At 44.2% G+C, this 18,224-nt stretch overlaps 1 protein-coding gene across 2 annotated transcripts in view; it reads right to left on the minus strand.

Annotated features, from left to right (window-relative positions):
• Positions 1–18,224, minus strand: part of EXTL3 (exostosin-like glycosyltransferase 3) — a 194,720-nt gene that overhangs the window by 147,655 nt on the left and 28,841 nt on the right. The window contains exon 1 of one of the 2 annotated variants that reach the window (XM_015406612.1): positions 12,708–12,764. The exons of the other annotated variant lie outside the window; for it this stretch is intronic. The gene's annotated coding sequence lies outside the window, so the exon portion shown is untranslated. Of the gene's footprint in view, positions 1–12,707; positions 12,765–18,224 lie in introns of those variants that run through there. 2 annotated transcript variants of the gene reach the window in all.

The following is an 18,224-nucleotide window of genomic DNA, read 5'->3' on the forward strand; positions in this document are numbered from 1 at the left end:
TGGATTTCTGTAAATTCACCAGAATTCCAAGGGAGGATAGGACCGACAATGTGATGGTGATGTGCTGAAGGAGACATTCTCTTGAATCTGCCACCATCAACCAGTCGTCTATATACGGAAAGATCTGAATGCCCTGAAGGCGAAGATGAGCGACGACAACCACCATTACCTTCGTAAAAACCCTGGGGGCGGTAGAGAGCCCGAATGGAAGGGCTTTGAATTGGTAATGGTCCTCCCCGACTGCGAATCTGAGGAACTTTCTGTGACGAGGATGGATGGAGACGTGAAAATAAGCGTCTTTGAGATCTAAAGTGACCATCCAAGTCCCTGGAGACAGGAGTGGTAAAATGCTTTGCAACGTGGTCATGCGAAACTTTCTGTAAATGATGAACCGATTGAGAAAACGAAGGTCCATGATTGGACGAAGTCCTCCGTCCTTCTTGGGGACCGTGAAATATTTGGAATAAATCCCGCGGCAACAATCCGCCATCGGGACTTTCTCTATAGCGTTTTTTTGTGTCAGCGATTGTACCTCCTGTAGCAGGGCAGGAGACGCCGGGGTTCTGATAAAACGGGAGATTTTGGGAGTCAGAGAAAACTCTATGAGATAGCCATCTCTTATTATAGAGTGCACCCATTTGTCCGTAGAAATGGCGAGCCATGCGTGCAGGAAGGGTGCAAGGCGAGTCTGAGCAGTAAGGTTGAAGTCAAAGTCCCTGTTTGGGATTCTTAGGGAATTTCGACTTATAGGCACCGGACGATTGTCCCTTATTTTTCGGGGGAAAAGACCGTGACTGAGAGGGAGGTCTTTGCCATTGATCCGTAGGTGATTTGTTGTACGGTTGCCTGGTCGACCAAGGTTGCCTAGGCCACTGCTTGGATTTCGAGTATTTGGTCGTGGGGGAGATCCCCAAACTCTTGGACGTCTTGATACTCTTATCCATTTCCTGCAGAACCGTGTCAGTGGTGGAGCTAAACAATCCAGAACCTTCAAAGGGAAGGTCTTCCACCGAGGATCTGGTGTCATATGGCAATGATGAAGAGCGGAGCCAGGCATGTCTGCGTAACGCTACAGAGGTTGCTAGAGTCTTACTAGCGGATTCCAGGGAATGCTTGGCAGCACTAATTTGGTGTCTAGCCAAGACCATCCCTTCATTCTGAATCCTTTTAATCTGAGGTTGGCACTCTTTGGGCACGTGCGGGAGGAAATCATTCAAACGCTTCCATAAATTGAATTGATAACGGCCCATGCAGGCGGCATAGTTCGCCGTTTTAATGCCCATTGCACCGACAGTGTAGAATTTTCTACCAACCGAATCCAACTTTTTTCCTTCTTTGTCTGATGGAGTAGAGTGGCTCGCTTTTCCTTTCGTGGACGAGGAAACGACCAAAGAATTGGGCTTAGGATGTGTGTATAAAAACTCAGCCCCTGATTCCTGGACCTTGTACATGTGATCCAGACGCTTATTAGAGACATTAATGGAGGCTGGACGAGTCCAAAAGTCCTTGGTAGTTTGCAAGAGAACTTTTGTCATTGGTAGAGCCACGGAGGGCGAAGTGTTAGAGTGCATAATGTCAAAAACGTTATCATCCACAAAACTGGCAACGAGAGTAGGAGTCATAGATAGATCTAATGCCATGCGTTGAATAAAATCTCCATAAGACTTAACATCCTCTGATGGAGAAATAGGTAAATCCGCTTCCACATCTTGCGAGGTGGGCTGTGCATCTACATCCTCGATATGTTCAGAAAAGCCATCTGAATCGGAGGATACATTGGATGGTTCTGGAGATGATTCGAGTAATTCAGGTTGAGACGGTGCCGGTGTGTTAATCGGGGGCACAACCGGGTCTGGTGGATGCGTCGGTATCGACTGCTTCGATACCGATGGTCGATCTTGAAAGCGCGAAATGCGGGATGACACCGACTGACGATCCCATTCAGGTGGGGGTGGTATCGGGAGTGCCCAAGGGTATGGGTATCGATTCCCGTACAAATAATGCCATTGCCTCTCATCCCAAGTCAGGGGAGGAGAAGTTGGTCGGTGCCGATCCTCGACTCCACGTTCTGGGGAGGCATGAGAGGATTGACGGCTCGACATATCAGATTGCGACTGATTTGTCTGTTGAGTAAGGTCGATGTCGAGATCCGAACCGATCGGGTGAGGTTCTTGCGTGGGATCTCGACCCTGACTAGCCGAAACCTTATGGACTTTGGGTTTGTCCGTTTTAGGTTTCTTCGACTGCTGTGAGTCTTTGCCCTGCTTCCGGATCTTGGAAGGTACGGGGTGGTCCTTTATCGGCGTCGATCGTTTCGGTGTCTTGCACCGTTTGAAACAACCCCACCGCGGGGCCATAGGCCAGCGGAGGGGAAACGAGAAAAACACAAAACAACACCCGGAGAAAAATGCTAACTACAAAAATAAAGAAAAAGAAAGTAACTAAACGCAGGTTTAGCAAAAGTTTGTACTTAACAGACCGAAGCAGAAGGCGTCCTACCAGCGCGGCGGTCAGAAGAGAACTGGCGGGATCTGCGTGCCCCTCCTTGGTCATGCGCAGTGGAGCCGGCGCGTGACCTGGGAGAGGCGCGAAAATCCCTTTTGCTAGCTATCGGTACCGAGAAGGTCAGCGCAGGCGCAGAGTATTCCCAAGGGTGTGATGCACAGAGACCACGAAGAAGATCTAGGGGTTCCTAACTATTACTACAGTCAAGGCATAACCAATTCTAACTATTGGGAAAAGTGAGGACCACAATGCTATTAAGTTCAGCATTCAGATCAATGGAAAGTTACTCCTAAAGTCCAAGATGGTAACACTTGATTTCAAAAGGGAACTTTACAAAAATGAGGGGAATAGTAAAGGGAAAACGCAAGAGAATCAAACTCCTAGAGAATGCTTGGAAGCTATTTAAAACCACACTAACTTAATTCCAAATTAAATATATTCCACAGGTGATGAAAGGCACTACCAAGTCTGAAAGAAGGCCTGTGTGGGTAAGAACACAAGTCAAGGAAGCAACAAAATGTAAAGAGGCTTTAGGGGGAAAAAAGTGGAAGGCCTGACCCACTGAACTGACCAGGAGGGCCACAGGCTCTGGCAAAAAAAAATTAAGTCAATCTTTAGGCATGCAAAAAGAGATTCTGAGGAGCAGGTTACTAAAAATGTCAAAACAAACAATAAACATGTTTAAAATATATCCAGGGCAGGAAACCAGCCAGAGAAGCAGTGGGGTCTTTGAATGACCAAAGAATAAAAGGATTGCTAAAGGGAAATGGGGAAATGGCAGAGAAGCTCAATTACTTTTTTGCTTTTATGTTCACTGTGGAAAGAATGGGGCATGTACCCATGCCAAAGCCCCTATTTTCAGGAGGGGAGTCTGAAGAACTGAGCCAAATCGAGGTGACCAGAAATGAACTTCTAGACCTATCAGGGAAATTAAAAACCGCTAAGTTTCCAGGTCCTGATGGCATACACCCGAGAGTTCTTAAGGAACTCAGACATGAGATAGTTAACCTACTAACCCATATTTGTAACCTATGACTAAATTCAGCCATTGTACCATATGACTGGAGAGTAGCAAATGTGACACCAGTTTTTAAAATGGATCCAGAGAGAACCCAGGAAACTACAGGCCAGTCAGCCTAACGTCTGTCCCAGGCAAATTAATAGAAACTATAATCAAAGATAGAATTGTTAGGCACATAGAGGGACAAGCTTGCTGAGGGAAAGCCAGCATGGCTTCTGCAAAGGGAAGTCCTGCCTCACCAAACTTTAGGAGCTCTTTGAGAAACTGAACAAGCATTTACACAATGGTGACCCAGTAGACATTATACACTTGGACTTTCAATGGCTTTTGACAAGATACCTCACCAAAAACTCCTTAGCAGTCATGGGATAAGAGAGCAGGTTCTCTTATGGAATATAAAATGGTTAAATGACAGGTAGCAAAGAGTAGGAATAACTGGATAGTTCTCACAATGGAGGGAAGTAAGCAGTGGGGTCCCACAAGGATCATTATTGAGGTTGGTACTATTTTATTCAGAGGGGCCACGGTGGCTCAGAGGTTAAGACGCTGAGCTGCAAACTGGAAGGTCTGTAGTTTGACAGTTCAAGACCCGAGTGCCACATGACGGAGTGAGCTCCCATCTCTGGTTTTAGCTCCTGCCAACCTAGCAGTTCAAAAGGAAGAAATTGCAAGTAGATAAATAGGTACTGCTTCTGAGGGAAGGTAACAGCATTCCGTGCGCCTCAGCGTTTAGTCATGCCGGCCACATGACCATGGAGAAGTTTTCAGACAGCGCTGGCTCTTCAGCTTGGAAACGGAGATGAGCACTGCCCCCTAGAGTCAGATTCAACTGGCTTTCAAGCAAAGGAAACCTTTGCCTTTACCTTACTATTTTATTCATTCATAAATGATCTGGAATTAGGGATGAGTAGTGAAGTGGCCAAGTTTGCAGATGACACAAAATTATTCAGGCTGCTGAAAACCAAGGCTGACAGTGAAGGGCTCCAAGAGGAACTCCACAAACTGGGTGAGTGGGCGACAACGTGGCAAATGAAGTTCAATGTTGGTAAGCATAAGGTGATGCACACTGGGACAACAAATCCCAACTTCAAGTATCGGCTAATAGGGTCTGATCTTGCTGAGATTGAGAGGGAAAAAGATCTTGGGGTCATAGTGGATAGCTCAATGAAAGTGTCAACCCAGTATGCTGCAAACTCTATGTCAGGGATTATTAGGAAAGGGATTGAGAATAAAACATCTGATATTGTAATGTCCCTGTATAGATCTATAGTGCAGCCTCATTTGGAATACAGGGTACAGTTCTGGTCCCCATATCTCCCAAAGGACATTGCAGAGCTGGATAAAGTACAGAGGAGGGCAACCAAGATGATTATTTATTTATTTATTTATTTTATTTCACTTATACCCCGCTCAGGGCGTCTTACATACGCACAACTGTGCAATAAAATACAACAGGATTAAAACAGTTAAGGCACCAAGTGCAATAAAAATAGAACAAGTTAAAACAATTAAAACAAAACTCACATCTTGCAGGATACATTAGGAACTAAAATACTCACTCCCTATTGTATATCGCAGTGGGATCAAGAGGGGGGATGCCATGGGCCAAGATGTTCCAGATGGCCAGTCGGCCCAACCCGGCGGTCCTGCTCTGCAGTTACTCGGTGGTGGTGGTGGCGGCGGCGGCTCCTACTCAAAAGCCTGGCGGAAGAGCTCCATCTTGCAGACCCTGCGGAACTGTAAGAGGTCCCACAGGGCCCTGATCTCCTCCGGGAGCTCATTGCACCAGGTAGGAGCCGCCACCGAGAAGGACCTGGCCCTTGTGGCTGCAAGCCTGGCCTCTTTAGGACCCGGGGTCACTAGGCAGTGTTGTGACCCTGACCGAAGTACTCTTTGGGGCCTGTATGGGGAAAGGCGGTCCCTCAGGTATGCCAGACCCGGATTAGGGGGTTGGAGCATCTTCCCTATGAGGAAAAGCTGAAGAGTCTAGGACTTTTCAGTTGAGAAAAGAGACGACTAAGGGGGGACATGATAGAGGGTTATAAATTTATGGATGGAATGGAGAGAGTTGACAAAGAGAAATTTTTCTCCCTCTTCCAAAATCCTAGAACTTGAGGGCATCCAATGAAGCTGATGGGCAGTACATAAGAGAGCATAAGAACATAAGTGAAGCCAATGTTGGATCAGGCCAGTGGCCCATCCAGTCCAACACTCTGTCACACAGTGGCCACAAATACCAGGTGCCATCAGCAGGTTCCGCAGTGGGGCCAGGACACTAGAAGCCCTCCCACTGTTGCCCCCACCACCAAGCACCAAGAATACAGAGCATCATTTGCCCCAGCCTGAGAGTTCCTATCTATACCTTGTGGCTAATAGCCACGGATGGACTTCTGCTCCATATGCTTATTTAATTCCCTCTTGAAGCTGTCCATGTTTGTAGCCACCGCCGCCTCCTGTGGCAGTTAATTCCATGTGTTAATCACTCTTTGAGCTCAGCATGTGTTAATCACTCTTTGCTCAGCAATTTCATGGAGTGCCCATGAGTTCTTGTATTGTAAGAAAGGGAGAAAAGTACTTCTTTCTCTACCTGCTCTATCCCATGCATAATCTTGTAAACCTCGATCATGTCACCCCTCAGTCATTGTTTCTCCAAGCTAAAAAGCCCCAAGGGCTTTAACCTTTCTTCATAGGGAAAGTGTTCCAACCCTTTTATCATTCTAGTTGCCCTTTTCTGCCCTTTTTCCAATGCTATAATATCCTTTCTGAGGTGTAGTGACCAGAATTGCACACAGTATTCCAAATGAGGTAGCACCATTAATTTATACAGGAGCATTATGATACTGGCTGATTTATTTTCAATTCCCTTCCTAATAATCCCCAGCTGTTGGCCTTTTTTATTGCAGTCACACACTGTCTCGACATTTTCATTGAGTCACCTGCTATGACTCCAAGATCTCTCTCTCGGTCAGTCTCTGCCAGTCCGGACCCCATCAACGTGTATTTATAGTTAGGATATTTGACCCCAATGTGCATCACTTTGCACTTGGCCACACTGAACCCCATTTGCCACACTGACACCCACTCACCCATCCTCAACAGATCCCTTTGGAGTGCCTCACAATCCTCCCTGGTTTTCTCCACCCTGAACAATTTCGTGTCATTCACAAATTTCAGGACAGACAAAAGGAAATACTTCTTTACACTGCAAGTGATTAAAATGCTGAATTCGCTGCCAAAGGATGTAGTGATGGACACAGGAATAAACATTGGATACATTCATGGAGGATAAGTTTATCAATGGCTACTAGCCATGGCGACTGAGAGGAACCTCCACATTCAGAGGCACTAAACCTCTGAATACCAGAGCCAGGAGGCAACATCAGGGAAGGCCTTGGCCTCTATAACCTGTTGTTGGCCGTCCAGAGGAACTGGTTGGCCAATGTGTGAGACGGGATGCTGGACTAGATGGACTACTGATCTGATCCAGCAGGGCTCTTCTTCTGTTATTTTTCTATAGCTTTTAATTTTCTCTGCACCACAGAAGATCTGCACACTCAGCCACTGTTGAGGTAATCTCAATGAAATTCTCTTAACACACATGCAAAGTGCTCACTTGTGGCTGTGGAGCAAATGGTTAACAACTCAGAAATCTATCGGCCCAGAGAAAAATCAGCTTTAGGCAGGGGAAATCAACTCTGGACCACTGTTTGGTTCTTTCTCACTTGGTCAATAAGTATACAGGGCACAGAAGATCCAAATTATATGTGGCATTTCTGGACCTTAAAGGGGCTTTTGATTCTATACCCAGGAATCGCCTCTGGGAGAAAATAGCTGATATTTCCCTGGACAAGAGGCTCCTTTTTTTAACTAGTAGACTTCATATGTCCATCTCATGTCAAATCAGATGCTCTGCTTCAGGGAGATTAACCCCAAAAAATTTTACCAGCAAAGGCGTCAAACAGGGTTGTGTTCTTGCACCACTGCTTTTCAACTTTTTCCCAAATGACCTTGCCCCCTTTTTGACCCAAGTGGATGGCCATAGCCCCAAACTGGGTTCTACTAACGTCCCAATTTTGCTTTATGCAGATGATGTGGTTCTGTTGTCATGCTCCCAAGTGGGTTTGCTCCGCTTATTGAATTGCTTTACTGCAAAATCAACCAATTAGAATTAAACTATGGAAAATCAAAAGTGCTAGTTTTTTTCCAAATCTAGGAAGCAATTTACCTGGAAGGTGGGCGGGCACGAGCTTGAACAAGTAAAACACTTTAAGTACTTAGGTTTGCATTTCCAAGCTACTACATCATGGATCCAACAACGTAGAGTAACAATTAATAATGCAAAAGGAAATGTTAACACACTTCTGCGCTTTTATTTTTCTGGAAGAGGGAACCAATATGTTTCAGCCACACTAAAAATCTTTAACCTGAAAATAGGCTCTCAATTACTCTACGGAGCCCCTATTTGGAGTGAATCAATAAATAAGGCAGTTGAGCAGTTACACTCAGGCTTTCTACGGAAGATCTTGGGTGTTCCATCTTGTGTCCTGAATGCGGCTTTATGCCTAGAATGTGGCCAAAATCTCATTACTACAAGGGCGTGGTTAACGACCTTTACGTTTTTGCTTTGATTACATTATAGATCTGATCCCTCTAGTTACTGCTTCCAATTTTTGACTTAATCTAACTATTCCCCTTGGTTGGTTATTATCGAAAATAAATTAAGAACACTGAACATCCCTTTCGAATCCTTACTTTTACGTTCAGAATTGGAGGCAATGCAAACAATAAGGGACAGACTATGAGGCAGAGCTATTTGAACTGTACAATGCAGCTAATAAGACATGGTCTCCCCTAAGTCATGGGATATTGCCCACTGTGGGTCATCTTGCTAGCTATCTTCACCATCTTCAGACTCCAGCGTTACGTAGAACCTTTTCACTTGCCAGGTTCAATGCTCTCCCTTCAGCAATCTTAACGGAGGTTTAATAGTATCCCGTTTGCTAATAGATTATGCCTCTGTGCAAGTGGGTCAATTGAAATGGTGTCTCACGTGTTATTGGAATGCCATTACTGTGCCAATATTCGGCACTGCATTTTATCGTCACTACTTAGTGGTATCATAGAGCTTCCTGACTCACACAAATTGCTATATTTACTAAACAGTAGTGATGAAAACACAACTGTTTCTGCGGCAAAGTTCTTTCAGGCTGCTCTTTTTATACATAGTACAGTATTGTAATGCAAAACTTGTATTTGGGAGATATGAAAACGAGACTTATTTTACATGGATTTTAGACTATTTTAGAACAATTTTTCTTTTTTGGTTGGTATTTGTTTCTATGTTTTATTTTCTGTATATTATTCTTTTTAATGTCAATGCCAATAAAGGGAACTGAACTGAACTGTGGCTGTGGAGAAAGCCCTCATAAGCCAAGCAAGTGCCACCAGTTTCACCCCCTAATTTACACGTCTTTGCTCTGGGTATCATAAATTTTTCATTTATTTCCCTCATTTCAGTGCCCCAAATTTTTTTAAAAAGTCAAAAGCATTTCAAAAGGCTGTCTCAGCATCCATTTTGCAGAGAAATGTCATGTAGTTCATGGACTGTTTGTACCATCATTTTGCTGCCAAGAGGATTTGGCTGAACTCTGAGTAAAGATAAACTATAGCTGCTAAAGGAAAAAGGCAAAATGGACAAGAACAGGACTCTGCACAGATCTACTGAATTATGACCCTTTAATCACTATTTGTGGGACTGTCCAAGAATGAGAAATCGAGTGTTCCTCCCCCCTGCAGATTACAGCAAATACCAAAAGAAGTTAGTCACTACTTCCACACAGAAGAACTCCTTGCTGAATGCAGCATTCCCCAGTCTGGGACCGTCTGCTGTCATCACTGCTGTTGAATCTATTCATTTAATATTGATCTCATCCCACAGAGAAGGCAGTCTATGATAATAAATGAGCTGATAAAACCTGGCAAAAAATGCAAGACAACATTCCAGCCCTAAAGGAACAATGCCAAGAGAGCAGCAACATTTGGCCTCTAAGCCAACTGATTACAAGTCTTTAGTTTGATTACAAAGTTGCCCTTGATAAATAACACAGCAGATTTGAAAACTGATAATTATTTTTTACTACAACCACTTTTTAAAAAATGTGGGTGGCAGGAGTCATCTTAAAAAGTGGGAATGCCTCTCCCTAGACAAGAGCTCCTTGAAATGTACACATCACCTTTTTAAAAAGGACTGTTTTTCCTTCAAAAACAGTTCTTACAGATAGGCAAGTTAATACATAGTCAGACCACTTTAACTAAATCAACTCGGGTTTCTTCCAAGAAAGCAAGAGAACCAGAGCTAAAATCATAAAATTAAATAAACCGAGTAAACTTTTGTCAGTACAAGGCACATTATTTTCACACATGATTGCCTTAGACTTTGCTAACAGTGATCATAAAAGACAGATTGTTTACAAAATGCACATTTCAAAGGGAAATTTTGGTTTATTCTTCACGTACACCATAGCTACTTCTACCAATACCAAACATGAGAACTGCTGGAAGTGTTTATCATCTAAGTGCAGTGGGAGGGGATGCCTACACGGATGTTTTGCCTGGCTCCTTAATTCCAAACATACAGGAGATGGCTAGGATTACTCATTCGCTAAGCAAAAGGCATTTTCAAATATTCCAAATACCTATTTCCAAAGCTCATCCTTGACACAACAGGTGCCAAATTTGATGAACACACAGCAACAAAAAACTTCAAAAGCTAATGTTCATTAATTTGCTTAACCCAGCTCAGTAAAAGAGTCCAATAGTTTAATTTAGTGTAAATGTATCGCCAGTTAAAAGCCTTCTAATTTCACCTATTATACAACATTTTACTGTTGTACAAGTCTTATAATCCACCTTTCTTTTATAATTTATACTCTTCTTTAATTTATACATTAAAATTGGAAGGCAAATAAACACAATAAAAAATTAACACACCTAAAACCATCTTAAAAAGCAAATACAGCAGCCATCTAACATACAAATGAAACAGCAATAAGCAGTCAAAATGAAACGAATAAACTTAAAAGCAATAAAATGACAGTAATGAAGTCAGTGGGAAAATTAAAGGAAACCAACCACACAGATTAAAAAACATCTGGGATTTTTTAAAAAAACAGATTGCTAAACAGTTAGGAGGAAGGGAACCCAGCTGAAAGAAGCCACTCTCAAAAGCATAGGCAGGCTCACATAAAGGAACACAGTCCTTCTGGTTACCCTGTCCCTAAAAGCTTTAAACATCAAACACCAGCAAAGGGGTCCAGAAACAGGCAAGACTAGCATTAATTCATTTACCTTCCTACATCCCACTCCGGAGGAGAAAGCCAGACAGATTTAAGCCTATGAAGCTCAGGCTCCCACATCCAAACCCAAAGTTTTTGGGCCACATTTGCCTGAAGCTCCTTAAACAAATAGGAGCATAGTGAACAAGTCACAGCTCAGTGGTAGAGCACATCCTTTGCACAAAGAAGGTCCCAGGTTCAGACACCAACATCAGTGAAACGATCTCAACTTTTCAGCAATGGGAAACACCCAACTACAGTTTGGGAGGGCCCCGCTGCATGTCAGCTCAGATAAAATGGGTAAAACAGTTTTATTGCTTTGCTCCAGTTGTTAGAAGTTATTTTAACAACAAAAAGGCAGGATAGAAATAAAATGCACACCAGCCTCACCCAGTATAAGTCAGCTTCATGTACCATGGCAAGGTGGCAGAGCTCTTTCCCCATCAGCATATACACAACACAACAATGGAGCAGTGCTTCACTTACTGCCTGAGGTTTGTCTGAGAGGTAGGAGGGAGAAACACTAGTGAGTCTATGAATCGTCCAGGCTACAAATCAGAACCCATTTTCCCCGCTACAGCCAATCGAATGTAGTAACAGTTGTAAGACCCGGTATCAAATCCCTTCTCAGCCATGAAGCACACTAGGTGACTTTTACTAATTTTATTTATTTTATCATTCAATTTATATCCCGCTCGAACCCCGAAGGGTCTCTGAGTGGCTTACACACAATCATTTGGTTCCTAACTAAGGCCACAATTATACGGGGGTGACTTCCTATCAGCACCCCGTATAATAACTCACTCAGCTAATCCTACCTCACAGTGCTGTTACAAGGGGCAAAGAGGAGGTAGGAAGAGAGAGAGAGAGATGCCACAATGAGGTCCTTGGAGGAAAAGCGGAATAAAAACAGGGTGTGCCAGTATAACGCAGCAGTTAAGAGCATGAGGTATAACCTGGAAAGTCCCCAGTTCACTGTTGCCTCTGTCATGAATTCACCAGCTGCGCTCTCTCTCTCAGCCTCAGACCCTCTTCTGCAATATGGGCATGAAACTGACCTACCTTACAGGGCTGTAATGTATGTACAGTCCAATACAAAAGCTATTATTACCTAATAAACAGGTATGTCCCTTGCTGCCACAGATACATGGAATACCCTCTCAGGACAGCTAGGCAATGCCATTCCCCCACTCTTTCAATTACCTCCTTAAAACCAACCCTTTCTGCATGGCCTTTGGCTGCTCACCTTCCTCCGTATTCCCAATGACAACCAAATTTTAAGAACTGCATTTGCCCATATTCTCTCTCTCCCCTCCCCCGTTTATCTGTTTTGGATTATAAACTGGGTGGGGTGGGGTGTTGACTTGCCTCTCTTCACCTGCGAAACTGTTAAGGCACTGTGTACACAGTAATGCACAAGACCCCTCAGGGCTTTGGGTAAACACCACACTGACCCTGCATTTGTTTTGCAAGACATGAAGACTCCATCCATGGGGTGCTTCTCTTCTCAGCCATTCCAGGGAGAGGGGGGGGAGTGTTTGTGTTTTCACATATGAGGGGGCGGGGCTCTTCTGTACCCCCACCTAGAGTCTTGTTCTAGCCCCTCCGCCACCAACTCGCCCAGCTTCAAAACACACCTCTCCAGGTTGCTTCTGCTGCCATCTCCGCAGCTACCTTTCTGTGGGAGAACTGCCTCCCCCGACTCTACCATTCCGCAGGGAAGGAGAGGGGAGGAATGCCCCCTCCCCTTTCAAACCACCACTCCACAAAAGCATACTTGCACATGCATAGCACCCAACACACACCCTCTGTTTATTCACACATGGTATGGTCGTCAACCCCCTTACCTTCCGAGTTCAACCCTCCCGCCTGACGGGCGCCGCAATGCCAGTCAGTCACTCCCGGTATCCGTAGGCAGCCACCATTAGGGAAAACGAGGGGGAGGTGGAGAGTGAGGCTGTCGTCTTCTTTTTTCATTCTCTTCCGTCGAAACCCTCGCTTCCATCATTCGTTCCCCCCTCTAATTAAGTCGCATATGGTTCGTTCCAAAGAGCGAACTATCCAACCCGCAAGTCTTTCTCACCTCACCTCGCCCGTCGCCGGTTCCTTCAAGGCATCTTCGGTCATTTCCGACAGGAGGCAACGGGAATGACCGAAGGCTGAGCGGAAAAGAACGAGGGTGCGCGGGGAAAGACGAAGACTAACGGAGAGTAGCGAAGTGAGAAGAGAGCGCGTTAGACAGGACAAGAAACACAGAAAGGGAGGCGGATTCGGAGAGTGCCAGGTCTTCCTCCTCCTCCTCCCTTTCCTGCTTGAAACAAGATTCACCTATACTAAATAGGTTATCTTTAGATTTATGGAGAGACTTCTTTTAAAAAAATGCATTAAGCCCCTAAATCATGGACTGGTTTATTTCAAAAAATTAAAAGGATAGTCTAATATCTTAATGCATTAGTTACTGAATGTCCCATTTTGTTGACAGCACTGACTCACTGTGTGTGTAATCTGCCTTGAGTCCCTAAGAGAAAGGCAGACTATAAATAACATAAATAAATATTTTCCTCACACACGCACTGAAAGACCGAGGAACTAGATTTTGCTCTAACAATTTTTCTCCCTTTGTTGGAGAATTACATTCATGGTGTTCAAAGTGCTTCACCTGTATTACCAGTAATTTTTACAACAGCAGTCCTATAATGAAGGCCAGTGTTGATATTTCCACGGTTAAACTGAGACCAAATAGCTTATCTAAGGTCCTCCTTGTGAGTTTATGGCCATGGCAAAATTTGAGCCAGTATGCTGCAGCAGTTAAGAGTTTCAGACCACAATCTGGGACAGCCAGGTTTAAATCTCCACTCCGCCCGTGAGCAGTTGCCAGATGACCTTACGCCAGTCACTCAGCCTTGCTGAGTTGGTTTTTATATCCTGCTCTTCTCTACCCTAAGGCGTCTCAAAGCCAGTTATAATCACATTCCCTTCCTCTCCCCACAACAGGCGTTTTGTGAAGCAGGTGGGGCTGAGAGGATTGTGACTGGCCCAAGGTCACCCAACAGGCTTCATGTGGTGAAGTGGGGAATCAAACAAACCCGGTTCTCCAGTTCAGAGTCCGCTGCTCATAGGTCCCTGCCACACGGGGGGGGGGAGGTACGGGCAAAGTGCGGCTTTTTAAAGCCGCACCAAAAGAAACACGTGGCGGCAGGATCACATTGATCCCCTGAGCTCGGCACATTCCCTCCCCGGCATGAACAGATGCCGGGGGAAGCCATGGTGGGGAAAGGGAGGCTGCCGAACTGCGCATGTGTGAGCATGCGCAGTTCAGCCAGGACCCTGGGATGCGCCGGCAGAAGGACGCGCCGGCGATCCCACGGCCGGGCTTGATGCGGCCGTGCTGGAAGGTCCACCTTGGTAGGTGGTGTATTTTTGCTGTGGCTTTTCGGGCGGAAGGGCCGGATCGGGGATGGGTGCGCAACGCTTCCCAGATGTTGCGGTGGGATCGTGCCTGTTTGCTGCACCCCCGATCCGTCCCTCTCCCGGCCCAAAACCTTTCGTGTGACCGGGGCCTTAATCACTACACCACGCAGGCTTGCTGTGACGATAACATGGAGAAGAACAGAATGATTCTTTGGGTCCCTATTGGGGAGAAAAAGCAGGACAGAAATAACCAGGGACCTGCAGGATAGCAACTGTTATAATAACTGATTTATTTCTTTTGACTCACATGGAGGGAGGCTAGCAAAATCTTGCCGTCCACCTTGTTCTCTGGAAGACGAACACAAAACTAAACAGAGTTCCAAAGTGTAGCCCTCTTTCAGATGAAATGGCAAACTAATAAAAACAAAAAGGCTAGAGGAACTGTCTTTATATGACTTTTTAAAAAAAAATACCACTCATCCTCAAAAATACTCCTCTTGCATGGAAACTCATTTGCTTAAGAGCTAGCCCTGCCACTAGGCTGGGTGAGACCGCCTGCCTCAGGGGGAGCCAATTTGGGGGTACTGTTAAAAGGATTCCAATTGTCAGATATTTAATTTTGACACCACAGGATGAAGAGGGAGCTATTAGAATTTTCTGAAGTGGGCTGTTTCGCTTGGAAACAGTAGTAAACGTCTGTGTTCAACTCTTCTTGGGAGAAAAATAAACTATCTTTGATTATTTCATATTTTAAACACCCTAAAACTGGTCTCATTAGTCTGTACACTGCATGAATAACACACGTATTTATGGCTGACATATCTTTTATGTAAGCCTTATCAGGGGTCATTTGGGGGGGGGGCCCGGGGAGGGCGAGGCCTGGAGCTCCCTGCTGGTGCCCGCTGGAGGTCGCCGCCGGCTGTGGGGAGGACACACTTCCGGTGATGTCAGGGGGTGTGGCATATGCTAATGAGTTATGCTAATGAGTCCCCCTAGCTCTTTTTCTATGAAATGACCCCTGAGCCTTATAAAATATGTAATTTATTATTCGAATGCTTGTGACCCATTTCCCCCTGCCATAGTGAGACCTGGTCTGGAAACACCGCCTTCTAGAAGGAAGCTGATTTCTCCACAGGATGGGCCGGTGGTTCCAGAGGTACATCTGCGTTAGTCTATTGTGGCAAAGCAAAACAGAAGTGGTACATTTAAAAGTAACATTTATTCCAGGAACAGGGCAGGAGAAGGGGGGTGACCTCCAAGAAAGAGAACAGGTTTCATCCAGAAGGAGTGGAGAATTTCTAAGGGAGAATAAGTTCCATAAAAGACAAGCTTGTGAAGCCTAATGACAGTTGGCAGAAGAAGAGTTGGTTTTTATGCCCCACTTTTCTGTACCCTCTTCCCTACCATAAGGAGTCTCAAGGTGGCTTACAATCGCCTTTCCTTCCCAACAGGCACCTTGTGACGTCCTCCTTATTGGGGAGGACTAGTTTCACTTTTAAAGTGTTCTTTATTTTCTTTTACTGGGTATATACGGCTGCCACCAGGAAATTTTAAGGATTTCCAAACCTTTATGCTTCTACTGTTGCTCTTTTTAGTTTGGTAGACCGAGTTCAAGGCTTACAGGGATCTATGTGGTCCTGGGAAGTATTTCATTCAGAGCTGGTATAAACTTGGATGAAAGAGGATTTATTGAAATAACTACTACATAAGAGGGTTGTACAATGTAACTAGTAATGTATAAATGATGAACAATTGCTTTGGTATCACACAATCTTATCCCTCACTGACAGGGATCTTTCAGGTAACTTTGTAACACTTGTTTAACTCAAGGTCATATATGTTCACTGTTTCTCTCCAGTTTATCAGGACATACAGCTTTTCCTATAACTTGTCTTCAATTAAACTTTCATTTACTTTTTCCTATACACTTAGCTTTCCTTCTGTTTCTCACTGAACTACCTTAGCTGTCCGCTTATAACTGCTTCAACACAGAACTGCTTGTCTAACTAACTAACTGAACATCAACTGTCAACATCTAAGTGAAACTACTGACTGACTCACATACTCATCCAACCAGATTCACTTCCAAAACCCCTCCCCCTCTGTCAACCACCAATCATACCACACTTGCCTCTCTCAACCACTCTAGTCTATCTACTACAGCCATGCAACCAAACTTTTAAAGAGACACACACAAAAAAAAAAACAAGGAATCGTTACACACCTTATGAGGCAGGTGGGGCTGAGAGTGTTTTGAAAGAATTGTGGCTGGCCCAAGGTCACCCAGCTGGCTCCATATAGAGGCGGAGTAACCTAGGACTTGCTTGTCCTCAGTGCACAGAAATTAGATCAATCTGATACCATATATATATATATTAGAAATGATTTGGAAAATATTTGAACACCTTGTCTTAAAATATTTTATTCATCATATTAAAATAAAACGTTCCATAATCATTTTTTTTCTTTTATTTTATTTTTTCAATTTTTTGGAAAAAAACAAAAAAGGCTTCAGGAAAAAAATGGGAAAAAACCCAGGTTTTTTCTGGGCCTTCACAACTCTACTCTTAACCACCACACCATGCTGGTATGGTGTAGTGGCCATTTGACAGTGTTGGTATGGGCCTTTGACAGTGTTTGTGGGACTTCTGCTATTTGTGAGTCTATGAAGAAAGACCTCACCAAGACCTTATTTATTTAATCCGTACCCCACCTTTCTCTCAAATGGAGGCCCAAAGCAGCTTATATTGTTCTCCTCTCCTCCACTTTATCCTCACAACAACAATGGTGAGGTAGGTTAGACTGAGACAGTGTGACTGGTTCAGGGTCACTCAACAAGTTTCCATGGCATGAGAGGGAGGGATTCAAACCCAGGTCTCCCAGATACTTAGCCTGACACTCTTAACCACTACCACACTGGTTCTTCCTGACGTTCATAAGTTCGCATACTAAAAGATCTTAGAAGTACTCAGTATATTTTATTTTTTTGTTTCAAAACTCCCCATTCTATACTCCTTGTTTTTCCTACTTTCAGAGCTGTTTGCTTAATGTACATGCACATTTTGAATGGGTCATCCACAACACTGTGACCACTAAACTGGCTCTTTTAAGGTGAAAGGGGTTACGTATATTTATTAAAGACATTTATATTCCTGGCCTTTAAAAAAAATCTCCTGGATGTTTCAGAAAAATATAGCCAGGGTGCAAGAATTAAAAAACAGCATCAAACAACAAAATACATAACAAATAAAAATCAGGAACATCAGGAATACAACCAGATTAACCAAAATCAACACAAAACTGGAAATTAGTTCTTGTTCAGAGCTAAGCCTCCAGAACAAGATTGCCTCTGCTTGGCATCAGAAAGCCAGCAAAGAAGACAATATGTCCTTTAACACAGCCATACAAAAAAAAGAGATCAAATAAGTATTGAGCTTAATTAATGCTTCTAAATTGCTGTCTTGTTATTTAAAAAGCTCCTTCCGCAGGCTGATCCCTACAGATGCAGCATCTGCACACCAGTGCAATACCCAGCTAGGCCACAGATTCACGGCAAAACACTGCACACACATCGGCACAGGATGAAGAGTCCACGTTCCCCCCTTGCCCATTTTTCATTCAGACAAGAAAATCAGAGATCAGTGTCCAGAGCAATTTACTATCCAGCCTCCCAAAATAAAGGATTGGCTGGGAAAGGGTGCAGATTGTACAGTGCATTTTCCCGCTTTGGGTTCCCACTGAGGAGAAAAGCACAGTATAAATAAATAAATGCAAACGCAGTGTTTTGCCAAACTTCTCTTCCCTTCTCTTTTCTGTTGTCACCTAAACATGCTCCTGTTGCTTCACTTGGGAGTCTTAACAGTAAATCTTAAGAATACCCTTCTAAGAGTTACACCCATTGACTTTAACTCAGAAGGGCGCCACTCTCCTTAGGACTGTACTATTTAAACTAG

The sequence above is a fragment of the Gekko japonicus genome, unplaced genomic scaffold (genome assembly GCF_001447785.1).
Source record: "Gekko japonicus isolate JY-2015 unplaced genomic scaffold, Gekko_japonicus_V1.1 scaffold7, whole genome shotgun sequence".
NCBI classification, from domain to species: Eukaryota; Metazoa; Chordata; class Lepidosauria; order Squamata; family Gekkonidae; genus Gekko; species Gekko japonicus.